This window comes from Lepidothrix coronata, unplaced genomic scaffold (genome assembly GCF_001604755.1).
Source record: "Lepidothrix coronata isolate B3197 unplaced genomic scaffold, Lepidothrix_coronata-1.0 Scaffold30, whole genome shotgun sequence".
NCBI classification, from domain to species: domain Eukaryota; kingdom Metazoa; phylum Chordata; class Aves; order Passeriformes; family Pipridae; genus Lepidothrix; species Lepidothrix coronata.
This window is the reverse complement of record NW_016690210.1, coordinates 2,876,088-2,892,033: the sequence shown is the minus strand read 5'-3', so window position 1 is coordinate 2,892,033 and position 15,946 is coordinate 2,876,088. Positions and strand designations below refer to the sequence as shown.

General features: G+C 43.1%; 1 protein-coding gene across 6 annotated transcripts in view; it reads right to left on the bottom strand.

The window, feature by feature from the left end:
• The window catches only part of AGPAT3 (1-acylglycerol-3-phosphate O-acyltransferase 3), an 89,542-nt gene that overhangs the window by 62,875 nt on the left and 10,721 nt on the right, over nt 1–15,946 (bottom strand). For 2 of the 6 annotated variants that reach the window (XM_017810916.1, XM_017810919.1), the window contains exon 1: nt 9,265–9,705. The exons of 2 other annotated variants lie outside the window; for them this stretch is intronic. The gene's annotated coding sequence lies outside the window, so the exon portion shown is untranslated. Of the gene's footprint in view, nt 1–9,264; nt 9,706–15,946 lie in introns of those variants that run through there. 2 more of the 6 variants (XM_017810917.1, XM_017810921.1) reach the window with 1 other exon arrangement.

Sequence of the window (15,946 nt, the reverse complement as noted above, 5' to 3'; positions counted from 1 at the left end):
ATACCTGGTATGCCACACACTAAACAAAGGGCTAAGTGTCACCCTTTGCACTTTTATAAGTATTGCACTTTTATATTTGATGTTAACCACCAGCTCTCAATCCTTTGCAATCTGCTTTGTCTTTCACTGAGGCCTCTCAAAAACATCAAGGCTGATCAAAGGGGACAAAGAGGGGTGGTTGATTTGAGTGCCACCAGGAACAGAGCGTAGACACAGGCATGAAAACAAGGAGGGGGCAGGTTAAGGAGATCCAGAGCCCATCAGGAATCTCTTGCTTTTTATTCAGCAGTGTTCACACACTAATAAGCCACGGCACATAGTTTTGTTCCCCCACTCCACAACACTGATCACAGTGGTTTTCCTCTGTGATAAGTGTCCTAGATGAGAGCCATGCTGCATGTTCCAACTTCTGGAAGCAGATGTGAGAGGCTGAAATTACATCCCCAGTGTCCACAGCAGCCATCTGCGACTCACAGGGCACTGAAGGTATTTGAGTCCAGCCTTTTGTGGAGGTAGAACCAGGCAGGATGTTACACTTCAGAAAAGCCAGATATGAGGCCCTGGCCTGGAAACACCCTTCCATGGTCTTAAGTCAGCAGGACTAGCAAAGGCCTGCCCCCACTGTTTCTTTAACAGCAGTTCTGGTCCAGGCACCAGTTTGGAATCAATACTGCTCACACTGCCTGGAGATCCACAGAGGGCAAAGGCCCAGGTTACCTTGTTAACTTTGTTAACTCCCACTGCTTTCCGTGTTAACTCCCACTACTTGGAGGTAAAAGGTTTGGAAGACAGCCTTGGAAACCTTGACCATAACCTTGACCTGCTCATCCCACATCAGCTCACCACTTGTAGTAGGAACTTGTGCAAGGTCTGGGCTTCTCAAACGCACGCAGGATCACTCTCGAGGAGAAAAGGTAATGCAGAAAGAATCGTGCCTTGCAGAATATACCACCTAAGGAGTCTTCCTGCTGTGCCTTTTGCAATCAGACATGTCTATCTTACATTGGCCTTATCAGCCACCAGCGTGCTTGTAATAAATGTGGGTAGAGCCTTTCCCAAATCTTCGTTCGCGAAGCCTAGCCATGAGATGATGATGAGGGCTTCTCAAATTCCATTCAGGGACAGTAGAGATGCCATACCATCAGGTGGCAGAAGGTCTTGACTGTGCCTCTTCACACAGCAAAGGTCTGTGCCCACTCCTGGTCATTTCACCTATTGAGAGCAATGGCATCCGACTGGACCAAGCTCCTTCTCTGAGCCAGAGAAAGCAGCTGCAAAATTTCAGAGAAAGCTCCTTCTTCTACCTTCTTCCCCAAAAAACAGGATGTCCAGGAAGGTTAGACTTTTTTTTGGATGAGCTCCTTGAGCAGCTGATGGTGAAAACCACCCATCCCTCCTGACGCCACACTAATCTCGGGAATCAAGCAGGGATTCAAACAGCAGGTTGCACAGGTCACTCAAGTGAGCGGGAAGAGAAATAAAGTTTGTTCCCACAAGAGGCTTACACAGATAGTACTGACAAGGCAATGACATTCTAGAATCATCCCTGTGAAACAGGGAAGAGGATAATTTGACACTTCCTGGAGCAACAGTCCAAGAAGCAGAGGCTGGAGGACAGCTTTCCTTCAGAGAGCTCTGCAGCACACACAGAGGGAGGATGGCCATTCCAGGGAGTAGGAGAACTCAAATGCAAAGAACATGAAGCAAACAAATCAAGTAAAACTGGAATCTGCTTTTCTGACCTGCTCCTACTGCACTGCACGCCTGGTTAAAGCAGATACAGCCAATCATGACTCCCCTGGCAAAGGAATTCTCTCTCCTGTAGAGAAGAATTCACAGAGAAGAGCTCCAAAATCCCAGCCAGAGCCCAGCACTGGCACTGTGGGAAGAGGTGACTTCTGCTAAAAGGCATTATGAGTATTATGTGCCATATTGCAGTACAGTTCTGTTGCTTGGGGGTTTGTTTGTCTTAATAGTTGCTTCAGGTACCTGATAGGCAGGTACATTTTCAATCTTCCCTTCCCTACAATATGTACCTTTCTCACTGTGCTTACTATCACCACAGCTACCAGAAAAAAAGCAGGGATTAGCATGTCTATTTGAACTACTGATAAGGACAGAAAAGCATATCATACAGTCCTTTGATTTCCAGTTTGAGCAATATCCTGAGTCTGAACATTTCACATGGGTATATTTTCTCCCTTCCTCCTCCAAACATGACATTCAAACACCCAGAGGTATTCAAACACAGAGCTAGTATTAATCAGCCTCTCAGGATCTGAATCCCATGGGCTCAGGGCAAGTTGCTGTAGAAGTCTATTTCTTCTTCAGTGGCCTTTGTGCTGATTCACAAGCCACATGAAGAGCTTAAGGCAAGGGCAGGACTCCACCTTGGCAGCACCTCGCCAGGCAATGCAGACACTGCTACTTGAAGCACTACTCCAAGTTAGACCAATGCTGCTAAAAGAAACTGAAGGGAGGTGAGAAGCAATATCTTAACTGAAGGTGGGAGAAACCCCCAAATATTTATAAATATATTAGAGACTGAAATAATTTTTTCAGTAATTTCTTGTTCTACTCCTTTTTTTCCAACTGCTCCTGCGCTACATATACATGCTGACCTATCCTCCCAGCCACGAGCCACTGAAATCTGAGAGATACCAGATCTCACATGCACTCGCATTATCACCATCTAGATGTAAATCCTCTGGTGGGCCTCAGTGTTGGCTCCCCAAGAGGGAAGAAACAGCTGCAGAACAAAAGGAATATATCTCTTTATCAGGCAGTTCACTTCTTTTTTAGGGGTTCGAGTAGTGGACAGCAGGGAACAGCCAAACTGGGAGGGGCAAGGATGGAAGGAAACAAAAGAGGTCAATGTAGGGAGTGGACTAAGCAGATCTGGCAGCTGCCTGGGAAGGGGACAGAAATGGTTTTATTTTCAGATGGGAAACATCGAGGATAAATCTGAGGACCCTCAGAAACACACAGGATAAATCCTGACCAGAGCTGTACACTAATACCTAGAACCATCCATTCCTGCTCATGTTTGGACAATACTCTGAAGCCTTGGGAAAGGACTAATTTGAGCACAGCTAATCACTGGACTGATGAATCAGCTCACCAGTGTGCATTTTCCTTAGGGAGAAAAGGGAGAATTGGCAGAGGACAGTGCTGCAGAAGACAGAAATATGAGGAAACAGCTGCTGAATTTGATGCAGGAGCAGCCCATCATGTGGATAACATTTTGGTGCAGTGTTCTTGGCCAAAATCCTTATCCCCAGCCAAACACATCCTGTAGCACGTAAGGAACAAGAACATTCCCTTAGGAAACCCACAGGCTTTCCAACTATAAAATGCTGGGAGAGGAAAACCCAAGGCTTTTGGTACTGTACATGCAAGTAACAGCAAGACAGAAAACATTCTGTATCACATGGCAAACATAAAGGGAAACTCATATAGATGATACTACCCTTGAGAGGACTGCAATCATGTGCACCCAAAAGTGATGAGTTTGTCACATATCCACATCTGTATTTCACAAAACCTGTACTAGTTTAAGGATAGTTTTTGGAGCACCTTGAGGTTCACTGGCTTAAAGTCTGTACTGTTAACTTTGCTCAGTAACCTTCCATAAGATTAAATACAAAAATGAATTTGTAGTGTTTTCTATAAAATTATTTTATAAAACCCCTAAAAAAATCCTCAGAATAAAACAAGAGTACAAAGCACCAGGTCGGGCCACTATACCCTATATATGTTCATTTCCATAGGCAAAAACATCTCCAGGAGAGGCTGCTGCAGGTAAAGGATCCAGACACAGCAGTTGAATTTCTTCCTCCATCTGGATCAGCTGAGCACCACTGCAGCTCAACAGCCTGAGCAACCAGGCTGCACAGCCCCACACTCGCCTGCTGCAGCTTAAATACCTTAGTGATTCTCAGGATTGTGCCACCAAATGATGGTTCCACCTTGCTGTCTGACAGCAGCCCCAAAATGGAAACTGCAAAGGATAAAAGAATTGCAGGAACTGGTACTGGAGCTCTCACTTGCAAAAACCTGGTGTCCTTAGAAAAAATTCCTACAACACACTGGACATCAGAGACCAGACAACAGTGAAGAGCCTACACTACAGATCTGTTAAATGAGACCCATAATAAAAGGTACAGGTTAGTTCCAGCTTTGATGGCCTTTATTTCCAAGCTGCCTTAATGGAATAGAGAAACATTATGGAGCAATACTGCATTTCACATTTTTGTTCAACCGAACACTGGCTTACCACTGGACTAATACAGTCTCCCCATCTACAACATTTTCAGTGACAGATAACAGCCCACTCCCAGGACTACTGTACTCTCCATGCAAAGGCAAAGAATCATGTAATGAAAAATTACAACTGCAAACATATGTGTGCTTCAAGGGCTTTTCGCACTACAGAATCTATTCCACCAAGCAATTTTTAGACTTCGAGGAACAGAAGTGGGTTTGTATTCCTATGCCAGACTGACTGGTCCTCTCCTTTTTCTGAAAAGTAAATAAAACCTGTTCTCAGTTCTGTCAGTACAGAGATAAGGATCTAACTTCAGAGAACTGCAAGTAACCTGACCTTTTAATTTTTCCTAATGCTTCACGTGTGTCCCATCAGTGGCATACAAACGTTTTACTCATTTGTTCCTTTCCTGCACAGCAGAAAAGAGCTTTCAATCTGCGTGAAAGACGATGCCTTGGGCGCTCCCCACGGGCCTCTTATTTATTGTTCACTGTAACTTCTTTCTCCTGCTGGCGACTGGAGACTCATTCACCAGATTTCTGCGGTGACAGGTATAATAACAGGCAAGCAGGTATCTTCTGCTGCATCTCTGGACACCTGCTCTGAAAGAGTTTTCTGTTCCTGCACACTGTTATTTGAACATGTGAACGACCTTTCCAAGGCAAGAGCCAGTTTTCCACAGAACAGAGTTGGTGTGACTGTCAAACTGAGGGGTGGTAAAAAAGCACTCATTCTCCTCAACTATCTTCCAGCACTACCTTCATGAATTGAAAAATCAACAGCCTCCAATGCTTATTTCCGGTCCTGCGAAATACAAGGCTTAAAGCAAACAGGACCTTACTGCTGTAGTACAAATAAAACCATTACACTCTGCCTATCTATTAAGATTTTAATAATACAGAGACCTGTGCATGATTGCTGTTGGTTTTCTCACTGATTTTTTTCCAGGTGAGCAAAAGGATTACTTTGCCCACAAAAACCTATATAGTAACCCAGGAAAGCAGTGCAGCAGCTTTTTTAATTCTAAATGCTGAGCCACTGAAGACAAAGGGAGGGCTCTATGTACACAGCTAATTCCCAGAGACTGGTGAGACTCATGACTTGGGATCACTGCTCCCTCCAAAGCCAGCCTGAAGAGTAGAACCATAACAACCTTCCACTATTTGCTCAATGGCTTTCAAACCTGTCAGTCCCTCTATCCAAAAGGCATAAAAAATTAGGCATAAAAGTCTTGGGGAAATGGTGAAGAGGAAAATATGCTGGGACATATTTTCCCATCATCAGATGCTGGGACAGTCCTTAAAACAGGGGCCTGGTGTAGCTGATCCAAACAGGAGATGGGGTTGTCATGTGTTCACAGCTCCACGTCCAGTTCTGCCTTCAGTAGCTCAAGGATTATGTTCACAGACTAAAAAGTGTGTGTGGAAGAGCTTCACAAACACTTTCAACCACCAGAAAACAAGTCTTCAGCAGGAGACTCAACAAGGACAGATGTTTCAAGTTTAAAGAAAAAAAAAGCAACCAACCAGAACAAACCGACAAACTCGGTCACAGTCTAAGTTGCCCCATGGAAGCAAGTTTTATAGGAGATTAAACCTCAGCTGCTGAAACTAAAGCTTGGTAAACAACAGCCATCAGCTTCTGGATGGAACTGAAAAAAAAAAAAAAAATTCAGGTCACAAGCCATATACTTCAGCAAAAATCACCAGACCATGGAACAACTTGCTGAGGGCCAGGATAGTCTTCCTGACTAACCATTTCTTTAAATCAAGTTTTGAGGTTTTCCTTGAAGGCAAATTACAGCTTGCATACAGATTTATGAGACATGGGGCTAGCCTTGGGATAATTCCTACACCCTGTACTTTTGGATTGTGACTCAAGAAGCCAAGGGGTAGGTGTGCAAAGGGGACGGGGAATGAAAGAGGGGAAGGAAAAGAAAGTAAGAGAAAGTACAGAAAAATATAGAGGGGGAAATAAATAAACCATACCAATAATGAAGTAGAATGAGTAAAAGCAGCCTAGAAAGAGAAAGTGAAAGGGTATACAGCAATAAATTTATTTCTTTTAGTAGAAGATGCATGGGAGGAAGAAAAGAAATGGAGTAAGAGAAAAGAACGCTGTGCGGGAGACTGGGGCTGGAGAGGGGACATGGAAGGGCCACAAGGGAAAAGGTAACAACTTTGTTTGCTTGTTTTCTCAGACCACTGAGTATTTCTAAAGTGAGTTTTCCATACAAGAGAACCTGGCCCCAGCTGGCCACATGGCACTGTGACTGGTCTTGCGTTGGGTAGGCAGGACACAATGCCACATGACAGAAAAATGCTACACCTAAAAATGCCCCCAGTCGCACTCACACTCAGCCTTACAGGTGACAAATCCTTACACTTAGTGATCCCCCGTCCCAAGTGAAATGTGAAAGCAGATGCTCTTTTAAACTCACTGTATTCCTTTGCATGCTGCCCTGACCAGTGCAGCTGTTGTTCATTTACTTGTTTTGAGCTCCACGACAAGGTAAAGCAGCGAAACTTTACCTGGACACCAGCTCTGTGGGGGATCAGATGTGTGCAGGTGTTGTGATCCATGCCAAAGGAAAGGAGACACCAGGACACCAGGTATAGGGACACATAAGCAAGGGACTACCTAGCCAGGCTCTTTCTACTGGCTTCTTTAAGCAACAACTACAGGATCAAGTAACAATAACCAAACTGAAAGGGTTTTGCCACATAATGGTGTAGGTTCAGAACTTTATAGTCAAGAGTAGCTGAGGTGGAAAACTATGTAGGACAGATCAAAATGTACTGATTGATTCATTAGGCACAGAGGCTTTACAGCAGGCTGGTTTGTCTCGCTTACAGCTATATCAATGAAACCAATCAGCCTCCCTGAACACAGTAAGAAAGTTTATTTAGGGCAGCACAGCAGCCTTCTCTCACCTCTGCTAGGCATGGGATGGTGCCTCGCTGGGGAAGGTGGACAGAGGGATCAATTCCCTCACCAGATTCAAGTTTACTGCTGTCTTTGCTTTAAAAAAAAAAATCACATCCAGCAAAACACACGAAGAGAAAATTCTGAGTAGATAAACACTGCATAAAAGTTTACACTTACTGCAGCCAAGCACTATCAAAGGCAGAAAAAGGCAGAAAATACACACAGCATCACACATGTACAGAAAAAGCCATGAGCAAAAACTAACTTAGGGAAAATAAGCCTCCTAAAAGTCTTAGGGAAGTAAAAGCAGGCGGTTTTGGTACATCCTCTTTTGCTTCCAACTTATGTTTCATCCACACAGCTGCTTCTACTTGAGATTTAAAAAACAAAACACACACACAAAAAAGACAAAAAACCACAATAAACACAGACATTCAAAAACATGCTTCTCTTCCTCCATCAATCCCACAGGTCTCTTTACAACTTGTGCAATACTACTCTGGATCAGCTCAGTGATCCTCACGCTGCATGAAGTGGTCCCAAGCAGTGTTCACTCTGGAGGTATCAGGAGGAGGGACAGAAAAAGCCCTGCTGATGTATAGATAGACTTGAATGACTCCAGAATGACTCAAGGAGAGGGGAGTAATTCTTCCTGAACACTAAAGACAGCTGGCAATTTACTCATACCCCACGCAGAAAGACTTCTGAGTGTTCAACAGCACAGTCAAAGAGATTTATTCCTTCTCGTGTGTGCCTTTCCCCGTGCTTCCAGTTGCTCTGCTCCTGGGAGCTCCATTACTTGTGTTAAAAGAGTATTCCTTTTTAATCTACCTACTGCTTTCCAGCTTAATTTCACAGCATGTTTTTTAAAATTTTAAAATCAAAGGGAAAAAAAAAAGAAATCACAACATTTTACTGTAGGACTCTAGCACTGTCCAAGCAAGAAAGTTTTATATTTTTCCTTTCTCTGTATAAAATTCCTAAACACAAAGAAAGGCAAAGAAAAGAGAGATAAATGAACAGTCAAATCCTGAGAAATCAGATCTCTTATTTTTATTTCAATTTGACAGATCTGGGTCCTGCAGTAAGACTGACTGCCTTCAAGTTCCACCAAAAAGATTCAATCACATCTACATGTCAGAACTTTGTTTTCACACCTCCTAGTCAGCGTCAGCATAAGGTTAGATTTTCTCTCATTCTTATTTCCCAGATGCCACAAGAGGCTAAAATGGAACAGTAGAGCCACTTCCTACCCTCAAAAACTAAAAAGAAGTGAGATGCCACTCTACATCAATCACATTCATTTATTTTGACATATCATAGGAAGTAAAAGCTGTCTTATTATTCTCAGAGAAAGCAAAAATTCATATGTAAAGGCACCTTTTCCTAGGCAGGTGACAGATTTAAAAAAGAATTGCTCTTTCAGGAATACAGAACCCATAAAACAATATTAATAACTAAAGGTTAAAATATTTACTGGCGTATGGAAAATACAATTCCACACTGGTAGGGCATCCCAAGTGTAGCACATTCAGTGATAAATAGATTAAGACCTCATACACACTCCAGAGGTAACATGTAAGGGCATTGTAGTGATAGGACAAGGTGCAATAGGTACAAATAAAAAGAGGGGAAATTTAGGTTAGATGTTAGGAAGAAATTCATTACTGTGAGGGTGGTGAGACACTGCAACAAGTTGCCCAGGGAAGTTGTGGATGCCCCAGCCTTGACAGTGTTCAAGGTCATGTTGGATAAAGCCTTAGGCAACCTGGTCTAGTGGAAGGTGTCCTTGCTCACGGCATGGGGGTTGGGATTAGGTGATCTTTAAAGTTCCTCTCAACCCCTTAACATCATCCTATGATTCTATGATTACCGTTTTTCTTTAACAAGTTCCCAGCTCCGCCTTGCTCCCCAGCACAACCATCACTTTAAAACACCAGATCCCAAACCACTTCTATCAAAATGAGAAATAAGGTTGCGCAACTCTTCCTAGACAGCAGGTAACCCTGCAGCACCAGAGACCTGCAGCTGCCCAGCAGAGAGGTCCATAGGAAGCATTTCTGGCTTACCCACCACAGGGAATGCTGCTCCAGGAGCAGAGGAACCACACGCTGTCCAGATGGGTCCGGGACCTTCAGGCACAGCAGAGAAGCAGCTTCTCTGACTTCACCAACACCTTCTCCTCACACACCTCAGGCTCAGTGCCCTGAAGAACTGGCTGACTCTGCATTCATGCCTTCTCCTTAATCCAGGACTCTTCTACAGATGGAGCACCCCACAGTATCACCAGCACAAGACACAGCTGGTGAGATCCTTGCGTGTTTGCACACCCTGCTGCCCCCCCAGACGTGTCCAGCACACACGAGTATGTCCAAAGATTAGGAAGGCATTGCTAAAACAGCCAGAGCGCATTTGGAGGGGAGCAACGAGCACGTCCTGACCCTCACGTGCAAACCACCCCTCACGTCCTTCACAGGCCCAGCCGCGATCTCACGTTGCTTAAAATATAAATAGTGTCTGGAAAAGTCACATAACCAGGGCAAAGTGCACAGGTAAAGCAAACACACAAATGCCCTCTGGACCTCTGACCGTTGGTTTTTTTTTTTACGGTCACAAGGAAGGGTTATGATTCCTCACGAGTGCATTTTGCCAAGTGCCAGACTCGGCTTTCCAACCTGCTGTCCTGCTGCACTGCCCGGCCTCGGGCAGGCTCTGCTTTGCCTCCTTCCTAAGATAAATCCACCCCCTGGAAATATTCTCAGTCCCATGGCCAGTGGTTTGCCACGCCACAAAGCAGCATTTCCTTGCAACCCTCAAACACAATTTGAAATATTTATAAAGCACAGATTATTTACCCATTACGATGCTATATCACAGTGTCCTAACACTTTTTGATTTTTAATGTACATACCAGTGAATAGAATATATTTTGACCCATAAACAGTGTACTGGCTGATTTTTAGACAAAGAAAAATAGGTAAAAATAAGCAGAACACCTTCTGAAATCCAAGTTGTTAATTACAACTGCAACTAGCATTTGATTCACTCCAAAGGAAAGAATGTTTGCTCTCAGCAGTGCAATAACCTGGATTAAATATCATTTGAAGTGCTGGTCACTACAAAGAGTGGCATGAGTTACTGATCTGGAGGGAAGGTTTCTAATTATTTCATTCTAGGCTTAAGGCTCTGCCTATTGCTTGACTATTAGAAACAGACAACTCTGTTCCTGCCTTTCTCTGGGACATGAGAAAAAACTAAGAGAAAAAGAAAATATACTTTAAAAAAACCCTTCTCCCCTTCCACCGTATCCCTTCCCTCCTGGAAAGGTATTTAAAAACATTAAATGCTTACTGAAAATACATAACAACTGAATCTATATAGACCTACATGCAAGGAGTCTTAATAAAAACTGAATCTTAGTGACCAAGTAAACTGCACCACCTTAATATCTGAGAGCCATTCAGGCATCAAGGACAACATTCAGAGACTCCTTGAACCTTATCTGAATGTACACCATTGCAGTGACTGCTTTTCAGAGGCTGGACTTTCTCCTACTATCCACACTAATCTTTCTTTCCACAGCTCAAGATGTTTGGCATATTTTCTGTTCTAAGATGTTTTGCAACTATGGCCCTTTTATCTAAGCCCAAAACACTCTTTGTGATTGATAATGATGATAAAATAATTACAAAAAAGCAGCTTAATTCAGGACACATGCGAACCTTGAAATCAAGAGGACTTAAAACATATATCTGAGAGTTTTAGTGGATAAGAGTTTTAGTGAATAGCAGAAGATTGGAAAGTATAGAGGTGCAAGGAGTTTTTGCCAGGGAACAACTTTGCTCTTCACGTGACAAATATTTTTCCAAAGCTGGTAATCTCCGGAGATGTTTTGTTTCTTTAGAACATCAGAGTTACTACAGAGCTATCACATAGTGTTACAATGTATTTATGGAAGTACTGTGCTAAAGGACAGTGGGAAGCTAGGAAAAAAAAAAGTAAATCTCATTATACCAATCACTACCTTACTCCTTCTGCCTTGATCACAGCAGAGATATGGTATTTCACTAAAATGGGTATGACACCATGGGCCAGGAATAGGGGAGAAACCAAGCAACCAGACACTGCACTGCTCAGCTGCCTATAAACTATTTAATGCATAATGAAAAACTTGATCCCAACAACAACAAAATTACTAAGGTTTACAGCATGTGCATTTTCACGGGTATCTGTCTTTTAAGGCAGAGTATTCACACTCCTATGCACCCGCATTTTTGCGGTGTTCCTTTATTATAGATTACTCTGAGACCTTAATTTCAGGGTGATTTTAGAGTCTTACAGCCATGAAATTACATCTTCATGAGAGTCAAGTAATCTCAGACTGAATTCATACACTGAGCTAAGGGTGTATTTGCATATTGGCACTTGAAGGTTTTGGCTTTAAACACACACACAGACACTGAGTCAGGGAGATGAAAAGATGACTGAGGTTTGAGGAAAAGTCTATCCCTTATGAATGCTTCCAGTTTAATGGGCAGAGAAAATCTGCTCCTTGAAATTCTCACCAACACTTATGGAAGAGATCTGGGTTTCTAAACATAGGTGCCAAGAGCCATTTTTGGATGTTTCCAAGATACATCCACAACATCCACACGGGACTGGCAGACGCCACACCAGACCATTGGGAAACTTATACCCTTTGAGAGTGGTGGCTCCAGGCCAGGAGAAACACTCTGGAGTGCCTAAAGGGACACTACATGTTCATTACATTACCCCACTAGCCTCTACAGCATTTAATTAAAGCAGAGAAGATTACAACCAATTTTAGAACCAGCCTGGCCCCTCCACCCCATCCCCTTCCAGCCAGTTCATTTGGTGGATGGCCACACGTGCAGAAAAAAAAAAAGCTGCTGTCTCAATGTAAATATTTTGAATACTTTGCAGTTTGATAAATAACTGAAGAAACTTTTGAGAATAGTGACCATGAGAGGAAGAGCACATAATAACAAACCTCAGCTGCACAGAAGTCAAATAGAAGACAGCAACAGGAAAGGTCTAGGGCTTTCACAACACATCAAGGGATTTATAATGCTATTTCCCTCTATTGCTTTGTGAGACATCGTGGCAGTTTCTCTTTTTATTAAAACAAAAAAAAAAAAATCAGGTTCCAGTATGGAAAAGCATACATTATGAACTCAACCCCTCCAGTTTTTAGATATCAAAGACATTAACTACCTGGTATGAACACTTGACACTTTTGGAAAGTGTCTGCCTGCACAGAGCCATCCTCTTCTCCAAGGCCACTGTGATTATTAACGGGAACCACCATGATATGGTGAACAAAAGTGACATAAGCATGGTTTAGACTCCAAGTACTCTGCCTTAATTTACTTGAGCGTTTTATAAGTTTACTCTGCTCAGTGGCAGGACTTCAAATTTTGAGTTCATACTGGGAATAAAATAGGCCAAAACAAAACACGTCCATGGCTGATCTACAGAAAAAAAACCATTAAGCCAAAAGGAAATAGTTTTGTTTCCCTTTGGGCTTTATTACTTTCCCCAATGCTTTTCTGTTAGTCAAAAGTACATTTAATACAAAACAGAAATTAGCGTTCAGGAATCTGAAATGAAACCATGTCAGAAAAGCCAATTTTTACCAATGGGGAAAGATCACTGGTAAAAATTAATTTGAACACTTCAATTCTTCCAAATTCTATTGTGAGCAGTGCCCAGCAACTAAAACATGCCCATACAAAATGAATCAGCCTCGACTGAAATTTGATTTTTGACCCGATTACATTCTTCTTCCCGAAATAACCTCTCAACAAACAGCTAAAAAGGCTGCAGTCAAGAACTGGCCAATATAACCAGAATCTTTAACGAGTTTGCACAGCTCCCTCCTCTTGCAGAAACTATCACTTCCAGCACAAGAACTGCAAAGCTGTCTCTGCTAAGTTAACATCTGAACAAGTTTTAACACAGGATTTCTACATAAATTATGACTGCATCCAGACCCGAGGCAGAAAAGTAGGACTCTCGAGAAAAGGAAGAGATAATGCATCTTAAAAAAATGGGCAGCAGCTCTTAAATGCCTGTGAGAGCCTCTTGCCCTCTGACACGGCAGCACAAAGTGCCTCAGTGGAGTAAAGGCGGGGAAGAAGCAGCAGAAACAACTTCTCGAGTTTCTGGTGGAGAATATAAAAAAATTTGACAAACAGCAAATTTGAGATGTGGCAGATCCCAACAAGCAGTTAAGTGAGGCCAGGAGAGATGCGTTGCAGGGATCTGGAACAAGACAAGGCAACAGGGAGTCCCAAAAAGTGACAGCTTGAACAGATCAACCTCCACAGGCCCTCAACACTCCCACCCACCCACTCCTCTCTTTCGACCCAGACCACCCCCTAAACCCACTGGTTTATAGATTAAATAAAGGCAGCATCTGTCCAAATGTGGACCTGTGACATTCAGGTCTGCTGGTTGCCTACACAATGTGCTCAGGGGAGAACAGCAGCTCCCACTCCACAGCAACATAACATAAATCCCAGAAAACCCAGGAACAGGTAAAAGCCATTTTCATTCCCTTCATGCTCCTCCTCTTTCCACTCTTTTCCCCATATACATCCAGTATAAAAGAAAAATGGTTAGAGATGCAAAAAGAAAACCTGGTCTAAGTCCACTGGAAGCACAGAAATGAAAAACACAAAGATTAAACATTGCTACTTCATCTGTCGTGCAGCGCAGCGTTAAACTTACCTGCTCATTACTGTAATTTGGCAACTGATTCTAAATCCTTAAAAAAGTGCCCTGACAAAACCCACAATAAGTGGGATGAAACAAGGAAGAGGAGGAGGAGGAAGAGGAGGAGGTGAACAAGAGAAAATTATACCAAAAGATCAAGATAAGTTGGAGATGCATGAATTCACCTGTCTGAGAAGATCCACCCTCTTCTAGAGACGACATGCAAGTTAAGGTCTCAAGCATAAAAACCTCAGTGAAGGAAAAAAATCCCTACTTTGTAACCAAGCAGTAGGTGCTTGACACTGCTGGAACTTGTTGAACACAACTGCTGTGAGACAGACACCTCAGCAGAGAGGACCTGTATCAGTGCAGTGGGGGTTTTAATTTGTGTAACAGTTATTTGCAGGTTTAGAAGCACATGGCTAATGAGGACTCACTGGCTACCCGAGGCAAACATAAGAGCAAGTAACTGGCTTTCTGCTGCTCATACCCTCTCACACGTAATTCCATCAGGTCTGTGACCTCCAAATACTACATTATCTGCAAGAGATGGAGTCTTTCAAGACAGAGGGTCCATTTACCTAACGATGACATCCAAAACGCTTCCAGTGGACAGAACCTCATCTTAATGTTGTTCTGGAATTAAGGGAGAAACATAGCAGGGTTCCTCTCTCATAAGAGCATCTGGCATTTTAAAACCTAGCACATTACAAATTCCCCAACAGCTTTTGAGTCATTCACCAGAGGCTCAGTTTATCTTAGTTCTGTTTCTCCTGCCTAGGCACAGGCTCCATACTCAGTGACGGGAAGACTGAACTTCCTTGTGGCCATAAGGAGGCAAGTTGTGTCTCATTTACATGAGAGATACACACACTTTGGGTGAGTTTTTCAGACACAGCTGATGACAGCTCAGCACTGCTGAGGTTACACACTGGCCATTGCTGGGGAGAGAACTCAAGGAACAAGATGCTCCACATTTCCTTGCGTGGACTGCCTGTGTTTTACCAACACACGAAGACCATATGTCCTGCCAAATAATTTTAGGCATACCACGCATAAAAGAAATCATTTCAGGAAGCTGGATGGTATTTCTTTTCTGTTCACACAGAGTGACAGACCATCACAGTCCATAAATTTTCTGGTACTTTGTCTCAAATACTTGCTAGCAAAGCATTTGTCAGTACAGGCAGCCAGGAACCTGACTCAGATTTTAATTCACTGCTAATCATTCTGCAGAACTACTTCAGCACCCACCAGGTTCGTGCAATGGCTGCAATACCAAAAAGGCAAGCAGGATTGTGTTGTAGAGAGAACCAGCACTTGCATTTAAATTCCATGGGCACATACTGGCCACTGCTGAATGACGTTTACCCGGCCTTTCAGCTTTTGTTTAGTGCCCTCCATGCTTTCCTGGTAATTACAGCTTCTGGCCAGAGGGACTCTAAGGTACTTTGGCTGGTCATCAGGAATTAATTTTGTGCCACAGAAACTCACTGAGAGCCAAATGGTTGAAAAAAACAGCAAACCAAAGGCAACCACCACCATGGTCATTCCGGTAGGTGAGTTCAGGCACCAGTTTTGAAGCAACATCTCCAAGGCTTTGTTCTACCTTCTGCATGGAACACACATGAATTGCGAGTGAATTGTTTCACACACTCCAAGAGGAAGTTATGAAGCAGCCACTAATTGAGAGGACTTCTTGTCAGAAAAGCAAAAATACCAATATCCTTCCCAGGGTCACTCGGTCTGACACACATAATGATCAGTGTTGCCTTGTGCTGGAATTCACAGCATATGAGGCTCCTAGAGTGGAGCAGGCTCAGAGCATAAATCTCTACCAAAATAAAACTGAGTGTCTGCAGCCAAAGGAGATTTCAAAATGTCACCTAACCAAGCTGCCCCCAGTCTTTGTCAGTAAAGTTTCTCCATCACCTTTTACTTCTCCTCTTCATCATGACCACTAATTTCTTGTCCCCCCCTCCCCCATATCTTTTTTTTTTTTTTTTCTTTTTG